Raw genomic sequence first — 14,619 nt, forward strand, 5'->3', positions numbered from 1 at the left:
TAACAGGTCCTGTCTCTCTTTTTAAGAATTAGAGTTTTGCGTATGATTTTATATGAAAAATGAAAGGATGTAACTGGAAGGAAAGGAGGGAGAGAAAGAAAGCACTCACTGTACACAACATGAAATGTTAGGGTGTGTTTGTAGAGATTGAGAGCTGATACATTGTGAAATGAATTAAAGGAGGTTGTTGAACTTCATTTAGTGAAAAGATCTTAATTTTGAGGGCCAGTTTAGAACAGAGAGCTTAACCTGGAACTTCTTCAGTCCCATTTTATTATTCAATCAGTGACTAGAAAACATCAGTTACATTTGTTATATAATTTTTTTTCTATGACATTTCAGAAATTTTAGAGTTCCTGGGGAAATTTACATATGGTAAGATTGGTGTAAAATCAACAGTATTGTGGGGCTTAAAAAGTCAACAGAAATGATAAAAGCTGTTGATGAAGAACTTCCTTATTTAAAATAAGGAAGTATTAAAAAAAGATGTAAATTAAACAGAGGCCCAACAGCAACAGCAGTTTGGAAGTAAAGTCAGGAATTATGCTATGGACCAGCCTCTGGTTGATCTTTCCTAGAATCCTTTATGTGCACACTTTGAGAAGAAAAGGTACTGTAGGTCGCTAAATTTTCTTGGTAGGTGGGAGAGTGGCAGTAACAGCAATAGGATTTATGTAAAAGATTCTCTCCACTTAGGACAAGAGCAGTTTACATTTAAAATAATGACAGGAAAGGATTTAGCAGTAAGAAAGTTTTAAACATTTCACTGTGCACTTAGGAGGCATAAAATGAATGCCCTTTTTAGTTTGCTTTTCTAAAACATAACTATTCTTTGACAAGTGGTTGATTTATTAGGATTCTTGTTTATAGGGAGAGAAGCCCAACTTAAACTACCTTAAGAAAAAAAAGGGGCTATTCTACTTCTGCAACTGAAAAGCTCAAAGTTAGGGCTGGTTTTAGGCATAAATGGATTAAAGTCTTCAACAATGACAGTCTTCCCTCTCTGTGGCCAGATTCACTTCCCTCTGTGTTGTGGTTTCATTCTTGAGCTGTCTTTTGCCCAAGTGTGAAAGTTGACCCCAGGAGCTATAAGCTTACGTTTTCTTTAAAACTCCCTGTCTCAACCCAGGGGTCCATTGATGGACAAATGGATATACAAAATATGCTGTGTATACACATAGTGGAATATTACTCAGCCATGAAAGGGAAGGAAGTTCTGATACTACAATGTGGATGAACTTTGAAAGCATTATGCTCAGTGAAATAAGCCGGACACAAAAGGACAAATATTGTGTGATTCTACTTATATGAACTATTTAGAATAGGCAAAGTCATAGAAACAGAAAAGATACTAGTGTTACCAGGGGGTATGGGGAGGGCAGAGTGGGGAGTTATTGCTCGATGCTTAAATTTCTGTTTGGGGTTATGAAAAAGTTTTTGAAACAGATAGTGGTGATCACTGCATGAGACTATGAATGTGATTAATGCCACTGAATCATACACTTAAAAATGGCTAAAATCATAAGTTTTATGTTATATATATTTTACCACAATAAAAATTCTGGAATAAAAAATAAAACTTTTTATCTCAGGAAATAAGAGAGAGAACTTCCTGGTAGCTGCAGAAAATTCTGGAAGGATTCTAGCCAGTTTGGCCTTGCTGTCTTACCCATAGAACTAATCATGCACCTCAGGGAGCGCCATCGTCACTCCTATTCAAAGACCTGGAGATGCCTCCTTCAGCAGGGAGAAAAGCCTATTGAGGAGCCACTGTGAGGCAGTTTCTTATCCCTGTCTTGTGGGAGACTGACTTTCTCTCATCTGTCTCCCATTTGGTTTCAGTTGAGTGTAAGACTTCCCACCTTGCTCCCACTTAAGGTTCAGCTGCAGTCTTTTGTATAAATCTGTACAATTGCTCGACTGTGGTTTAAGGGTTGCTCCTCCCCAGCAGAGCAACCCATTGCCCATGCTGTCAGTCATCTTGCCCTTCAAGGCTCAGCGTCTTCCTTTGTTGATCTGGCCTTTGGCGTCTGTGCAAGTAATAAACTTCCTGAATCCATTGATGCTCATTGTCTCCTTACTAACTGAATCCATGGAGGTGTGACAAGCTAACAACTGCACTAGTGACACTTGGGACCCTGTTAGCCACCAAGCGCCTTGGAAAGGCTTGTCTGCTTAGCACGAAGTTCTTCCATAGGAAGGTACTCAGGGTAGATAGATATGTTTAGCAGAGTCGGCCATTTATGTCTATTGGAGTGAGTCAACTTACAGGGACTAAAGCTCCCTGATCATATGTGTCCCCATAAGGCCAAACCCTGCACTAGGTTTCTCAGGATCAAGCTGAACCAGCGTTCTGAATAGCTCTTCCTTGTCTGCCTTTCCTGCCTTGGATGGAGTGCTGGGATCTCCCTCTGCTGTTCCCATCTCATTTATTAATATATACTCCCCAGTGGACCAACTTCCAGGCTGCCAATTCCTTCTAGTAGTGGACATATGCCTTCTCTCTCTGCTAAGGAATTATTGAAAGATCAGTGAATGGGGTTCTAGAAGTTGGTATTGGCAGTTCCCTCTCAGTCTGTGCCTTTAAGAAAAATTCAGCAGAAGCTATACTATTTGTTTCCTTTTATGTCTTAAAACTAAAGATTCTTAAGGATGAATTCTGAAGTAATCAAGTAAGTGCTTATTGTTTTTATCTGTCTTTGTAAAACTAAATTAGTCCTACCCGTAGCTTGGTTTTGGAGAAATACATTACTGTCATATCAGAGAGATTGTAGGCTATTCAGGGTAATAGAAATCTTAAAAGACAGCATGTTCTTACAACCCGGGAGAAATAGAAGGATAGAGAAAAAGTTTGATGCTGTGAAAACGAACATGGATTGTGGAATCAAACAATATTGGGTTCTAATCCTGTTCCATCCTTTATCAGTGTTTGTATTAACTAGATTATAAATTCCATGGCCTGGCATTAAAGCTTTCCCTATTAGAAGACCAAGGAGAGAAGTTATAAAATAATGTTTGATGCTGCCCCCCAGTGGTTGATGTGGCCGCAGAAAATATGACAAAGATAAAGGTTTTAGATCAAGCTTTATTTTAACAAAAATATTAATGCATATCTAGTTCTTCTTATTTCCCATTTGATTTCTCTATGAAGCATATAGCATTTACATATTTTCATTTATGCAATCTCATTTTAAAGCCCCCTTGAATACATGTATGAAAATATGTTAACGTTTTTAAACAATTTCCTGTGGGATTGAGATGCATTTAAAATCTGCAAACGTCAGGCAGTGTTGCCTAGTGCGTCCTGGAGACCTTCGAAGTCGCCGTCGCTCTCACCATGACTGGGTCCAGACTGCGCCAAGCCTCTGGAGGACGTGGGTCCTCGGAACCTTTGTAGTGCCGGACTCCGGGCCACAGGCGCGGCAGCAGGATAACAGAACCTCTGGATGGACTCTTCCTGGGAAGCTTTGCTAATTTGCAGCAGCTAGACCATGTTCCTCATTAACATCTGTCTGTCAGCTTAGTCATCACATCATTTCACCATGGTAGCAGGGACTCAGCTCGGAATTCTATATAGAAAAACACCTGGATCCCAGACTTTCAATGGCTTCAAGACAACTAGAAGTGCCTGCTCTTGAGGCTAGTGGGCCTCTAGGCAAGATGTCCCTGCCCTTCGGGATATACCCCTGGGCACTCAGCTTTGATAATACTCTCAAGGACCCTGCACCCATTACTCCTCCTCCATCAGACATGGGCAGCGTCCCTTGGAAACCAGTAATTCCAGAGCGCAAGTATCAGCTCCTCGCCAAGGTGGAGGAAGGAGAGGCCAGTCTACCCTCCCTGCCATGACCCTGTCATCGGCCATTGACAGTGTGGACAAGGTCCCAGTGGTGAAGGCTAAAACTACTCATGTCATCATGAGTTCTCTGATCACAAAACAGACCCAGGAAAGCATTCAGCATTTTGGGCAGCAGGCAGGACTGAGAGATGCTGGCTACCCACTCCACGAGGGCCTCACCACTGAAGAGACCAGGTACCTTAGAGTGGCATAAGCACTCCACAAACTAAAGCTACAGAGTGGAGAGATAACAAAAGAAGAGAGGCAGCCTGCATCAGCCCAGTCCACCCCAAGCACCACTCCTCACTCTTCACCTAAGCAGAGACCCAGGGGCTGGTTCACTTCTGGTTCTTCCACAGCCTTACCTGGCCCAAATCCTAGCAACATGGACTCTGGAAGTGAGGATAAGGACAGCAACTTGTCAGATAAGTGGAGCCTCTTTGGACTGAGATCACTTCAGAAGTATGATTCTGGCAGTTTTGCCACCCAGGCCTACTGAGGAGCCCAGAAACCCTCTCCAATGGAACTGATCCGTGCCCAGGCCAACCGAATGGCTGAAGATCCAGCAGCCTTGAAGCCGCCCAAGATGGACATCCCAATGATGAAAGGGAAGAAACAGCCACCACGGGCCCATAATCTCCAGCCCTGTGACTTGAATGTGCTCACACTCACTGGCTTCTAGAGCCCTTTCCAGGGATTCTGGTAAAGAAGGTTTCTTGCAACCCACTCTCCTTTTACCTTGGCTTTCATATAGGAAAGGTATATTTAAAAACTTAATCAGATGGTCGCGGTGGCTCACGCCTGTAATCCCAGCACTTTGGGAGGCCAAGTTAGGTGGATCACCTGAGGTCAGGAGTTTGAGACCAGCCTGGCCAACATGGTGAAACCCCCATCTCTACTAAAAATACAAAAATTAGCCAGGCATGATGGTAGGTGCCTGTAGTCCCAGCTACTTGGGAGGCTGAGGCAAGAGAATTGCCTGAACCGAAGAGGCAGAGGTTGCAGTGAGCCGAGAGCATGCCATTACACTCCAGCCTGGGTGACAAAGCAAGACTCTGTCTCTAAATAAATAAATAAATAAGGTAAAAAACCTGTTAAATTGAGGCTAGAGCTGGAGACATAATTGGTTTTTGAGAAACATTAGTACAAAGCTTGCCCTTGTTGTGTGGAGGAAGCCATTTTGTACTGCTTTAAAGTTAGACTAAATATTCTCAGCAGTGGTGTATAGGGACCTCATTACCTATTTTTTCATCATTTACCGTAGGTAAGAACTTCGATCACTGCTTACTGGGTAAATAATGTTTGTGCTGTTCCAAAACCCAGGCTTCTTGATTCCTTTACCACTATCCGTGTGAGCACGGACAAATCATGGCGTAGAGGTGCTCACTGACTCACTGAGACGACTCTGGCCCTGTTGATGGCTGATGCTGTGCTCCAGTCTTATCAGTTAGGGGACCCAAGATTTGTTTGGGACCTGGGTACAGGTTAAAGCCAGACTTGGCAGGGACCCCTGCTTCTAGGCTGGACCTTGAGTCTCCCCGCTTTTTGGTAGACCTAATGGATCACTGTCCTGCAGCCAGTTCTTCATGTGGGGCCTCTTAGGCCAGTGCCAGGGGAGGCATCTCCTCGTTCTGTGCCACAGAACAAACGCTAGTCTAGTAGAGCTTTTCTTGCACTTTAAAGTGAGATTAATTTAGCTCCAATTTGGTTAAAAGCTTCCTAAGTGAGAAAATTCGACCTACTGTTTTGGTATAGGTAAATGGACTTAAACTTTTTTAAAGTAAGGGAGATGGTAGGTACAGTTAGATTATAGTCTTGAGGTTTATATGAAGCCAGTAGTGTTACCTTATTTTGATTTCCTTGTTCAGGTCAGGGCCTGGAATGTCTGTGGCGGGAGGTGAATGAATTCAAAATTTTCTGTATGAAAGCATTTTTCACCAAAGTGAGCCTCATGCCTTTATGCAACACATAACCTTACTGAGGGAGGGAAGTAGGGAAACCACATTTTTATTTCTCCTTACTGTGTACAAGTTCAGTTATTGTCTTGAACACGGTCTCAAATACCCATTTTTTGTTTTGGATAGTACCTTGTCTGTGTAAGAAGCTGACCTTTCCACAGAGGGGCCCTGGAGTCTGAAATTATGAGAATTAATTTATTTGTGTCTTCTATTATGATCTCTTATTTTGACAATAAAAATCCTTACTACTTTCTCCAAAAAAAAAATAATAAATAAATTAAAGAATATGCAAACATTGTAGTTTGGCAAACATAGTGTTTGACTGTGGTATAACTATTTAATTTCTCTTTGCTTTGGTGTCCTAATATGTAAACTTAGGAAACCTTATTCCCACTTTACAGTGTTGCTATGACAATGAATGACCCCAGGTGTCAAAAAGACCAGGCACCTAGAGATAATGCAAAGAAAGGAAGCTATAATTGTTGTTCACATATTCGAAATTATGCTACTTAAAGTGTTAGCTATATTTGTGTGTAGAATAGTTTTATATACAATAAGGATGTTGGGGAATTTTTTAAAAACTTGTTGCACTGTTAGTCATATATCAAATATATTTGGTATGCACTTTTACAAAGCACCTGTAAAAACCAGGTCCCTTATAGCTTATTTATGATAAAATACTATAAAGTAGTTATTTCACACAAGTACAATTTACATGAAAAGAATTACTTTTATGCTCAAACTATGAGGATTCAAACTAATCATTTGTACTCAGAAAACAGATAAGAGTGCTGCTTTCGTTTATTTCAGAAGCAATAATACATGTCTAGAGGAGGAAAAAGTGGTGGTAAAAAAATATTGCTGGGACTGAAGCTGATTTTGTAGTTCCTTTCAAGGCTCATGTGTCTTTCCAGGCCACCCAGACCATAGGCACAACTTTGCAACACCAATGTTCCTAGGAAGCGGTCCCACTGACCTCTGCCTCTGTCTTGTAATTTAAGACAACTTTTCTCAACCCCTGTGTGCCTAACTCCCCATCCCACCCCAACGGAACCTCCCTTGATTATGAACATGTGCAACCAGTTACATTGCTGACATTCTTGCTGTTTAGTTCATAGCCTGAAAATGTACATGACGGCACCTCAATTTGGACACCAGGGTGAGAGTGACTGTGAAACAATGATGTCAGGTGTATGAATATTGTCTCTTGACTTTCCCGTGATGCTGGCGCAGGCTTGCTGAGATGTGGGCAATCCTGGGCACTACCGCCTTGCTGTGCACTGCAAAGAAGTGGAAATAATAATACGAAAACGGATACCAAAGTCTTAACATAGAGCTTACTATGTGCCAAACATAATATTATAATATTATCCTCATTTTACAGATGAGAAAATGAAGGCTTAGCAAGGTGTTCATGTATTGATTAGCTATCCTGCATAACAAACCACAAAAAATTTAGGTAATTAAACGATCATTCATGATTCTATAGGTCAATTTCAGGTTGGCTCATCTGGATAGTTCTTCTGCTAGTCTCATCTTGTTCACTCTCAGTGCTACATCTATCTGGTGACTTCATGGGGGCTCATTGTTTTACCTCAGCAAGGGACAGGCCATCTCTGTCCCACATGGTTTCCTCTTTCAGTAGGATACCCAGAATTCTTTATGTGGAGGCACCATATTTCAAAAGAGAGAGAGAGTAGAAGCATCAGAATCTCTCAAGACCTAGGATTGAAAGTCACACAAACGTTACTTCTGTGTTAACGCAAGTCACATCACTGACCCAGATTCAAAGAATAGGGAAACAGATTCCTCCACTTGATGTGGCAAGTGACAAAATCATGTTTTAGAGAGCTTGCAGAAAGTCATGGAATTTGTAGCCTTTAAAAAAAAATCTTACTTTTTCATAGTAAGTAAAATGCCCAAGCTCATATAGACTGGACATAGGGGTGCCAGGCTTTGACCCAACCAGTCTGCTTCAGTGTTGGGTTTTTAACCACAGTGGTTATATTGACAGGGGAAGAATTTCACTCTGCAGTGAATTATGCTTCACCACCTGCTTCGGCCCTGTTTGTGCAGTGGTGCCTTTAGCAGTACCAGCCCTCGAACTCAGGTACTAGTTTGAGACCTGGAAGACAAACTTCTGTAGTGAAAATTTGCTATGATCTTTTCCTCATAGACTTTTGTGAAAATGAACTATTGTACACTGACTATAAGTCACCCTGCCCACAAGTCTACTAATGCAGAGGCCCCAATACACGTACATATTCGTAGAAGTCTGTATTGGCTCCAGTGTAAAGGTAACCATGAAGCTATTCTACAGATGAAACTACACGCTTGGTTAAAAAAAAAAAAAAAAAATTTACTGTAATATCTACAAACAATAAAGGATTTATTCTTGTGAGGAGGAATTTTACTGGATCAAAATCTAAGTGTCAATATGAACCTGATCCAAACAGTGATTTATGGGAAAGAGACACTGGTTACATGTGTGTGTGTATATATATATATATATATTTTTTTTTTTTTTGAGGTGGAGTCTCGCTCTGTCACCCAGACTGGAGTGCAGTGGTATGATCTCTGCTCACCGCAACCTCTGCCTCCTAGGTTCAAGTGATACTCCTGCCTCAGCCTCCCAAGTAGCTGTGATTACAGGTGTGCACCACCACGCCCAGCTAATTTTTTGTATCTTTAGTAGAGACGGGGTTTCACCATGTTGGCCAGGCTGGTCTTGAACTCCTGACCTCGTGATCTGCCCACCTTGGCCTCCCAAAGTGCTGGGATTACAGGCATGAGCCACTGCACCTGGCCTAGTTTTGGCTCCTTCTTTAAGACATCTCTGGAGGATGCAAAATGTGCTAGGCTTGCTTAGACTCCAGAGAGGTTAAATTGTTTCTTTTACATTTATCCATGAAAGCCTGAAGTTTTTGAAAGAACAGCTCTCCATGTTACAAGTTTATTTCAATAACAATAAGGGGTATTTCATGTCAGATAAGTATGGTTAGTTATCTAAATTGGATTTGCTTTTATCCTAGGCAGACTTCTTTTTAAATGGTCTTTCTTGTAGTGTCTAGATTCTTTTATTTTTCATGTGGAAGTCCAGTTGTTTCAGTGCCATTTGTTGAAAAGGCAATCTTTTCTCCATTTTATTGTCTTTGCTCCTTTGTCAAAGATTAGTTTACTATATTTATGTGATTGCTGAGCTCTCTATTCTATTCTATCGATCTATTCATCTGTTCTTTCCCCAATACCACACTATCTTGATTAACGTAGCTTTAAAATAAGTCTGAAGTTGGGTAGTGTCAGCCTTCCAACTTTATTTTTCTTTTTCAATTTTGTGTTAGTTATTCTTGGTCTTTTGCCTCTCCCTATAAACTTTAGAATCAGTTTGTTGATGTCCACAAAATAACTTGCTGGGATTTTGCCTTTCTTACCTAAACATGCCAAAGAAAGACTTTATAGTGAGAGCAGCTGCATACATGTGTCTCCTCTCCCCCCTTTTCCCCCTCTTCCTGGATAAGGGTATATAGAAAAATGCTTTTTACAAAGAAAGAGAACTGAAAGAAAACCACCCATATTGTTCAATTATGGTCAGAAAAATTTTGATTTACAGATGTTACTGACAGATAGGGAGCTGACTCTGTGAGAATGGGATTTCCTTATCTTTCATTTAAAAACCTGAAGAAAATCTCTAACAAAAATCATTAGGTGAGTGGCTTATAAGCCAGAATTATATACTGAGCTATTTGGGCTCTGCGTGGCTTTCACACATCTTTCAACATGTTTTAGCTCTGGGTAGCAGCAATATAGAATATTGTAGAAAATTGCAGTTATTGTTTTTTAAAAAGTTCCTTATATGGAGGTAAATAAGAAGTGGTTGTTTCACTGGCAACTGGAAGATATCTTATTTTAGAATAAATAGTACTGGTTCTTTGTAATTTGAAAAGGGAACAGGAGCAGTGTTGGGAGTGGGCAAAGGAAGGAAGAGGCCGCACCTTTTATTAAATGGTTTTGCTTCCAGCACTACATGTCATTAGGTCAAGTTGTCATACTACAAACTTGTGGCCTAGTTACCTAGTGAAAAAATACTTTAGTCTGGGAAATATTGTTCCTTAGGAGCAACAGGAAGTCTTCAATCTATTGTGAACTTTTCTTGCTATTTAAAGTCTGGTCCATGGACACGTAGCATCAGCGTCACCTGGAACCTTTTTCAGAATAATCTCAGGCCTCATCACAGACCTACTGAATCAAAATCTGCATTTTTAACAAAATTCCCCAAGTGGTCCATGTGTTCAATGGAGTTTGAGACCCAGTGGCCTAAAATATATCATTGCTGTGTTCCACTTTTGCTTCTGAGGAACACGGGATAGATTATTTTGGCCAGTGGTGGTAGGTCACCACTGAGCACTTTTTATTAGCAAGTAGACTGTGGCTGCATCTCTCTCTCTGATTACCTATAATATCATAGAAGTGTTGCTACAGTAATCAGGACCCTATGCTACTAAAGTTTAACTTCCACATCATCATTATGCAAGGAGGGTGCAGAATGTAATACACTATCACTTTTACTTGTCTGCTTTATTTATTGAAGACTGGATCCATCTGATTCAAACAGAATGAGTGAAAATTTCCTCAAAGTAAATATGGTCTTTGTGAAACTATTTACCCTTGTTTTCAGAAATTACAAATTTCTCTAATTATAATTAAGGAAATTGAGTGGCTTTTTCTCCTTTCTGTAGCATGTGGCTGGATTTTCAGAGTTAAATCTGTGAGACATTATTGTAACAGTACATTCTTCTGAATAGATTTTCATAGCATTTTTTTCATTTGTTCATTGCATCATTCACTTACTCATTTAACTAACATTTATTAAATGCCTAATTGACCTAGGGATGCAAGGGTGAACGGCACACAGTATATGTTGTGGAAGGTTCTTGGGGAGAGACAACAAGCTTTTTGGAAAATATGAATAGTTTTGTATGCCTGGAGTTTGGCATTCAGAGGGGATGTGGTGAGAAATGAAGTTGGAAAGAAAGGGAAACTGCGGATTCTGAAGAGCTTTCTAGTGCTGTGTTAAGGAGTTTGAGCTTCATTTTGGAGCAGAGGCAACACTACTGAGGCAGTGAATTTCAAAGTAGGAGTTGCAACCCATGAATGAGTCATGAAGTCATTTGGTGAATCAGTATTAGCGGTTTTACAAAATGGAAATACAGCAGAATAGAAAATATCAAAGAGCATTTCTGTAGTAAAAATTTTGGGTAAGTGTGTGTGATGTTCATGGTCAAAACCAATACTATCAGGGGAGTCAGGCTACCCAGGGGAACCAGGCGAGCACAGTTGACCTAAAAAAAATTAAACCCATCAGAACTCAGCAGTACCATAATCCTGGTCCATCAAAATGATAATGCTTTGTTCTAGCCAACTCTCAGAATTGGGATACTAAACTGGAAGAATCGATGTTTGCAATTTATAGGGAACACAACTAATTGAAAAAATGATTTACCCGTGGTTAGCTTCTAATAAAGTACTAAGTTTGTTATACATCTTGTAATGTCTGTATGTGGGTGAGCCTATGACAAAGGCAAACCATTTTACATCAGGTTATACTAAAAAGTGTAAGTGATGACTGAGCAGAAAATCACTATCATCTTATATATGATTTCTGCCTAGGGCTACATAGCTCTCTGACTGTTTTTGTTACTGCACTAAACACAGTTGCCGAAAGCAAATTTGTCATGTACTCATTGTGTATAATAAATTTTAATTTTGGACTGTGTTATGTGCAGAGATTACCAACTCATAATAGAGGAACTCCGTTGCTCAAAAAATTTTTGAAAAATGTTACCCCAGTAAGATTTGAAAAAAAAATGGTGTTTAGAAAAACGAGGTGAGAAAGGAGCAGGGTCACATGCAAATTACAGAGATGAGATACGGAAAAGAAGGAAAATTGTGATAATAAGCTGTATTAGTCAGGGTTCCCTAGAGGGACAGAACTAATAGGATATATATACACACACACACACACATACACACACACACACATATACACACACACACTCCTATATATATACTCCCATATATACACACACACATATACACACACGCACTCCTATATATACATATATACTCCCATATATATACACTCCCATATATATATACATATATATACATATATATATACACATTTACTAAGTATTAACTTACACAATCACAAGGTCTCACAATAGGCTATCTGCAAGCTTGAGAGAAAGGAGAGCCAGTCCGAGTCTCAAAACTGAAGGACTTGGAGTCCAGTGTTCGAGGGCAGGAAGCATCCAGCATGGGAGAAAGATGCAGGCTGGGAGACTGGGCCAGTCTTGCCTTTTCACATTTTTCTGCCTGCTTTATATTCACTGGCAGCTGATTAGATGGTGCCCACCAGATTAAGGGTGTGTCTGCCTTTCCCAGCCCACTGACTTAAATGTTAATCCCCTTTGGCAACACCCTCACAAACACACCCAGAATCAATACTTTGCATGCTTTGATCCAATCAAGTTGACGTAATAACCACCACATCAGCTGTCTTCCAAACCTAAATGTATGTACAGGTAGAGAATAGAGTTCTATTAATCTGGCAGGTAATGAAGTAATTTAAAAGAGATCACACTGATGCTTCCAAACCATTGAAACACCCTGAATACTTACTTCTTTTGTAAGGCCTGTTCTCTACACTAATTATAGAAAACTTGGGATTTGGGGGATGCATTTCCATAGGGGTTACAAACACAGACTCTGGAGCCAGACTATTTGTCTTCATCCCTTACTGTATACACAAATGACCCTGGACAAGTTACTTTATTCCCCATTTATCCCTCATGCAAGCGGAAATAATAATACCACCTATCTTTTAGTGTTGCCAAGAGAGTCTATGAGTTGATGGTGTTAATGCTTATGAGATCAGTACCTAGTACATAGTAACTGCTCAGGAAATGTTCCTAGAGTAGAAATTAGTTTTATAACTTAGAACATTGTGATCAGTGTGGCTCAGCCATGACCAAGGACATTTCTGGCAAGCTTATGTCATAAACAAGGACAAAAGAAGAGATAGAGTGGGAAAGAGTAAAGAGGCAATTTCATGCTGTGGCAGAACACCACAAGTTTATGAGAGCAGTACAGGGAAAGAGATGAAAGATGAGTCATTTATAAAACACGAACTTCCCTTCCCAACTATTCTGTCAAGAATAAAGAAAATGATTCAGTATCCTGAGACTTTGATAAAGTTGCTTATCAGCTTAAGGAGATTTTGGGCTGAGACAATGGGGTTTTCTAAATATACAATCATGTCATCTGCAAACAGGGACAATTTGACTTCTTCTTTCCTAACTGAATACCCTTGATTTCTTTCTCTTGCCTGATTGCCCTAGCCAGAACTTCCAACACTATGTTGAATAGGAGTGGTGAGAGAGGGCATCCCTGTCTTGTGCCAGTTTTCAAAGGGAATTTTTCCAGTTTTTGCCCATTCAGTATGATATTGGCTGTGGGTTTGTCATAAATAGCTCTTATTATTTTGAGATACATTCCATCAATACCGAATTTATTGAGAGTTTTTAGCATGAAGGGCTGTTGAATTTTGTCAAAGGCCTTTTCTGCATCCATTGAGATAATCATGTGGTTTTTGTCTTTGGTTCTGTTTATATGCTGGATTACGTTTATTGATTTGTGTATGTTGAACCAGCCTTGCATCCCAGGGATAAAGCCCACTTGATCACAGTGGATAAGCTTTTTGATGTGCTGCTGGATTTGGTTTGCCAGTATTTTATTGAGGATTTTCACATTGATGTTCATCAAGGATATTGGTCTAAAATTCTCTTTTTTTGTTGTATCTCTGTCAGGCTTTGGTATCAGGATGATGTTGGCCTCGTAAAATGAGTTAGGGAGGATTCCAAAATCACAAGCATTCTTATACACCAGTAACAGACAAACAGAGAGCCAAATCATGAATGAACTCCCATTCACAATAGCTTCAAAGAGAATAAAATACCTAGGAATCCAACCAACAAGGGATGTAAAGGACCTCTTCAAGGAGAGCTACAAACCACTGCTCAGTGAAATAAAAGAGGACACAAACAAATGGAAGAACATACCATGCTCATGGATAGGAAGAATCAATATTGTGAAAATGGCCATACTGCCCAAGGTAATTTATAGATTCAATGCCATCACCATTAAGCTACCAATGAATTTCTTCACAGAATTGGAAAAAACTGCTTTGAAGTTCATATGGAACCAAAAAAGACCCCGCATTGCCAAGACAATCCTAAGCCAAAAGAACAAAGCTGGAGGCATCATGCTACCTGACTTCAAACTATACTACAAGGCTACAGTAACCAAAACAGCATGGTACTGGTACCAAAACAGAGATATAGACCAATGGAACAGAACAGAGTCCTCAGAAATAATACCACACATCTACAGCCATCTGGTCTTTGACAAACCTGACAAAAACAAGAAATGGGGAAACGATTCCCTATATAATAAATGGTGCTGGGAAAATTGGCTAGCCATAAGTAGAAAGCTGAAACTGGATTCTTTCCTTACTCCTTATATGAAAATTAATTCAAGATGGATTAGAGACTTAAATGTTAGACCTAAAACCATAAAAAACCTGGAAGAAAACCTAGGGAATACCATTCAGGATATAGGCATGAAAGCAATGGCAACAAAAGCCAAAATTGACAAATGGGATCTAATTAAACTAAAGAGCTTCTGCACAGCAAAAGAAACTACCATCAGAGTGAACAGGCAACCTACAGAATGGGAGAAAATTTTTGTAATCTACTCATCTGA

At 39.9% G+C, this 14,619-nt stretch overlaps 1 protein-coding gene and 1 pseudogene across 1 annotated transcript in view; both read left to right on the top strand.

The window, feature by feature from the left end:
- QRFPR (pyroglutamylated RFamide peptide receptor) overlaps positions 1-14,619 on the top strand; it is a 56,584-nt gene that overhangs the window by 7,883 nt on the left and 34,082 nt on the right. The gene's annotated exons all lie outside the window — the stretch shown is intronic.
- LOC126955749 (putative monooxygenase p33MONOX) lies at positions 3,433-4,593 on the top strand (annotated as a pseudogene).

The sequence above is a fragment of the Macaca thibetana genome, chromosome 5 (assembly GCF_024542745.1).
Source record: "Macaca thibetana thibetana isolate TM-01 chromosome 5, ASM2454274v1, whole genome shotgun sequence".
Lineage (NCBI taxonomy): Eukaryota > Metazoa > Chordata > Mammalia > Primates > Cercopithecidae > Macaca > Macaca thibetana.